The 4,946-nt window shown below is 44.8% G+C and overlaps 1 pseudogene; it reads left to right on the top strand.

The window, feature by feature from the left end:
- The first annotated feature begins 681 nt into the window (after positions 1–681).
- On the top strand, positions 682–824 carry LOC132225474 (U2 spliceosomal RNA; annotated as a pseudogene).
- Positions 825–4,946: the final 4,122 nt, after the last annotated feature.

The following is a 4,946-nucleotide window of genomic DNA, read 5'->3' as shown; positions in this document are numbered from 1 at the left end:
AAATCCAAAGCCTATGCACTTCCAGAAATTTCTATACTCTGAAAGCCTAGGTGGTGTGCCTTGCACAAAGTAGGTGTTCAGGAAATGTGTTGAATTAGTTAAAAGTGGATAGTAAATATGTATTACATACTGAGTGTGGGAGTATCATGAAAAATAAGGATTGAGAACCTGTATTTGGCTATAAGGCATTATTGGTCCCAATATTTTACCACTCTCTGAAACCCTGTTCCTTGCCATGTGATTGGAGTTCCTCTCAGTAAAAGGCAGAACCTATTCCCCCACCCCTTTTTCTAGGTGGGCCTTATGGTTGGATTTGCCTAATAAAATATGGCAAAAGTAATGACGTACCAGTTCTGACATTGAAACTTGAGCTTTTCTGTGTTTACATTTGTCTCTTATTTCTCAGCTATCTCTGTGAGAACAGCCTGAGTTAGCCTGCTGGACAAGGAACGGAGCCTAGTAACCTCAGCCAGAGCCATCCTAGATTAGCCCACCACCACTTGACTGTCAGACAAATGAGCCTAGAACTGCTCAGCTGTACCCAGCCTATACTGCCAACCTACAGACTCAAGAAATAATTAAATGCTTGTTTTAAGCTACTGAACTTTCAGCCGTTTGATATACAGCATTATAGCAGCAGTATGTAACTGGATATAAAGGCCATTTAAAAAAGAATTTCTCATTGCTTCTCGGCCTTTTGGCTAAGATCAAGTGTAGTAAAAAAGAATTTTCCAAAAGTATTTGTTAAGAAATGGAGGCACTGAGTATTGGTTCCTTATTTGTAGTTCTATCAGGCACTGTACATCAGAGATGAAAGAAATTATTGAGATAATTGCTCATTTTACCAATGAAAACCTGAGGCCCAGAGAGGGTAAGTAACTTACCCAACTTTATTGGAAGGAACCAGGATAAAACTGAGTTTTATTCATTTCTGGTCCACTGCTCTTTAATATGAGAGCATAGAGAAGTTAAAAGGGCTGTAACCTAATGCAAAAAAAAAAATAATAAAAAAAGAAAAGAAAGAAAGAAAAGAAAACACTCTTTTTGGTCAGTGGATATGTGCATATTTAAGAATGAAAAAGGAAGGAGCTCATGAGAAAGAGATAGGTGTCAAGGAAAAGAGTTTATTTAAGGAGCAACTCTCCAAATGAGGTGAAAAGGACAGTGATTCAGAATATGATCAGTAGATTTAGCTTTAAAGAAAGTCAAGAACCCTCTTGTGAGGTGGAAGGGAAGAATGAGTGGTAGATGCAGGGATGATCAAATGTTCACATATTCAAGCTGGTTGATCATTATGCTAGATTTTGAGGATTCAGAAATGCCTAAGACTAGCTCTCAATAGAATATAATTTTTATAGTAGCAATTACATATCATGGTAGGAATTAAGGAAAAATCAAACCCAGAAAATAATGGGAAGCTTACAGGCAGCAATGGTAGCTACAGACATGGATAATATGTTGAGTTTTCAGAGTAGGCAGAATGGCATTATTGGGATAAACGCTCATATATGATTCAACCATGTCTGCTTAATTGGCTTAAGCAGTGACAGGCAGCCCGGACCCATTGGTTGTCCAGTTTCATTTTCTGGCGACCCTGGTGGGATGACAAGTCAGGGACTCTTCTGTGGTGAGTACTGGGGATCTTGCTTGCTGCCTGAACTGGGGGAGGAGGTTCCTGGGGCTAAGGCTTGTACTCTTTTATTTGCAGCACTGGCAGGAATTTTCCTGTTTTGAGCCCCAGCTGCAGCTCAGCAATCCCTGTCATTTCAACTAAGACCTAAGTTGAATTGGGCATTCTATAACTCTGTAACGAGGGTCATCTGTTGTCTGTTGCCTCCCCTCTCCCCCCATCTGGTGTGAGCCTAATCAGCTCCTGGTTGCAAGTGGCGTCTCACGGTCCTTGCCTGGCCTCCACACCTGAGCCTGATTAGCTTAGGGTTGAGACACGGTCCAGCATGGCTCAAGGCATTTCTGTCTGGCTGTGCTTGGTAAACCACAAACGGTTATCTGTCTGTTGTGCACACTTGTAAATATCCTCTATAATAATAAAAGCATAATATGCTGATTAGACCAGACATCCTTCTATCTGGACAAAGTCACAGTGGGCAGGGGCCGCGGCAGAGGCGGCAGAGGCCCCCTGTCGCCAAGGCCCTTGCATGAATTTTGTTCATCTGGCCTCTAGTCTATACTAATAAAAGGGTAATATGCTAATTAGACAGGGAGACCTTCTGGGAGACCTTCTGGATATCCTTCCAGACAAATCCATGGTGGTGGGGCTAAGGCAGAGGCGGTTAGGGGCGATCAGGCCAGGAGGGGAGGGCAGTTGAGGGTGAGCAGGCCAGCAGTGGCGGGGGCAGTTAGGGCAAGCTTGCCAGCAAGGTGGGGCAGTTGGGGGCGATCAGGCCAGCAGGGGGGGCAGTTGGGGGCCACGAGGCCAGCTGGGGAGGGCAGTTGGGATCCATGAGGCCAGCCGGGGAGGGCAGTTGGGGGTGAGCAGGCCAGCAGTGGGGGGCAGTTGGGGGTGATAAGGCTGGCAGGTGAGGGGGAAGTTGGGGCCAAGCAGACTGGCAGGGGGGAGCAGTTAGGGGTGAACAGGCCAGCGGGGAGGGCAGTTGGAGGCGATTTGGCTGGCAAGGGGCGCAGTTGGGGATGAGCAGGCTGGCAGGCAGAGTAGTTAGGGGCGATCAGGCAGGCAGGCAGGTGAGCGGTTAGGAGCCAGTGGTCCCGGATTGTGAGAGGGATGTCCGACTACCAGTTTAGGCCCGATCCCTGTGGGACATCCCCCAAGGGGTCCCAGATTGGAGAGGGTGCAGGCTGGGTTGAGGGACACCCCCCTCTCTGTGCACAAATTTTGTGCACCAGGCCACTAGTATATAATAAAAGCCTAATATGCTAAGTGTCCAAACATTCGACTAGTCGCTATGTTGCACACTGACCACCAGGGGGGCAGGTGCTCCGACCTGTAGGTTAGCTTGCTGCTGGGGTCCCCGATTGGGACTGGGCAAGATGAGCCAGACATGCCCTGGAGCCCTCCCATGGTCCTTCCCTGGCCCCAATTGTGCACAGGTGGGATCCCTCGGCCCAGCCCACACCCTCTCGCAATCCGGGACCCCTTGGGGGATGTTAGAGAGCTGGTTTCGGCCTGATCCTTGCAGGCCACGCTGAAGGACCCCACCAGTGCACGAATCCATGCACTGGTCCTCTAGTTGTATATAAGAGTGTCTGTTGATTGTTGTTTTGTGTCTCTGTGTTGTTTGGTTTAATTTGTTTAAAGATAGTGGCACATCCCACTTTTCTGGGGCCCCCCAGCTACTTGTGGCAGGCTGAACCCTTGGCAGGGATTGCAGGAAATTCCCAGCAGCTGCTGAGAATTCTTAGTTTGGGGGACTCTCCTTGCTTTCCCTCTCAAAGCATCAGTAGCCTGAAATGCTTACCTAGTGAGAGTTCTTGTCTTTCTGTAATATAACTTTGGTTACAGATGTTCCTTGCTTGCTTTCTTATTTTCTGGGGACTTAGTTTACTCTTTGCCATTTTATGAATACAAGGAATCCTCTGCCTCTGCTGTTTGTGCCACTCAAAACTGAAGGTCATTTGCTGTGCTGGGTTAGTGTGAGATAAGATTCTAAGGCTATATTGTCCCAGCCCCTTCTTTTGAGAGTACGCATTTATTTACTTTAGGAATTTTTTGTTTCTGTTTTGAAATAGAATAAGATCTCTCCTTATATGCAAGATTCCATGTTGTTACAGTCTACCCAGAAAGAAAAATATGGGAAATAAAGCCTTCTTAACCCCCCCTGCCCCACCCAAGTTTTAATCCTAGGAGGGCTGGAGTTTCAGAAGTGCCCTCCAGCAGGCTACAGAAGCAGCAGTGGGGGCCACTCTCACTCTGTAAAAGGAAAAAAAATAGTAAAGTCTTTGGTAACTTAAAACTTTGGAGTTTTTATGCTCAATTAATATTTGACAAAGGAGGCAAGAACATACAATGGAGCCAAGATGGTCTCTTCAATAAATGGTGTTGGGAAAACTGGACAGATATATGCAAGAAAATGAAACTAGACTACCAACTTACACCATACACACACAAAAAAAATTCAAAATGGATAAAGGACTTAAATGTATGACAGGAAACCATAAAAATTCTAGAAGAATCCAAAGGCAACAAAATCTCAGACATATGCCGAAGCAATTTCTTCACTGATACAGCTCCTAGGGAGAAAATTAACAAATGGGACTACCTCAAAATAAAAAGCTTCTGCACAGCAAACAAAAGCCGAGGGCCAGATAGCTTCACAGGGGAGTTTTACCAAACATTCAAGGAAGACCTAAAACCTATCCTCCTCAGACTATGTCAAAAGATCCAAGAGGAAGGAACACTTCCCAGCTCATTCTATGAAGCCAACATCACCCTAATCCCAAAACCAGATAAAGACAATTCAATGAAAGAGAATTATAGGCCAATATCCCTCATGAACATAGATGCCAAAATCCTCAACAAAATCCTAGCAAATTGGATCCAGCAGTACATCAAAAAGATCATACACCATGACCAAGTAGGATTTATCCCAGGGATGCAAGGATGGTACAATATCCACAAATCAATAAATGTGATACATCACATAAACAAATTGAGAGAAAAAAACCCACATAGTCATATCAATTGATGCGGAAAAAGCATTTGACAAAATCCAACACCCTTTCTTGATAAAAACTCTCAGCAAGATAGGAATTGAGGGATCATATCTCAACATAATAAAAGCCATATATGACAAACCCACAGCCAACATCATACTCAATGGGCAAAAACTAACACCATTCCCCCTAAAAACAGAAACAAGACAGGGATGCCCCCTCTCTCCACTCCTGTTCAACATAGTACTGGAAGTACTAGCCATTGTGATCAGACAAGAAGAAAAAATAAAAGGCATCGATTGGAAAAGAAGAAGTAA

The sequence above is a fragment of the Myotis daubentonii genome, chromosome X, assembly GCF_963259705.1.
Source record: "Myotis daubentonii chromosome X, mMyoDau2.1, whole genome shotgun sequence".
Lineage (NCBI taxonomy): Eukaryota > Metazoa > Chordata > Mammalia > Chiroptera > Vespertilionidae > Myotis > Myotis daubentonii.
The sequence above is the reverse complement of the archived record's forward strand: the minus strand, read 5'-3'. Positions and strand labels throughout refer to the sequence as shown.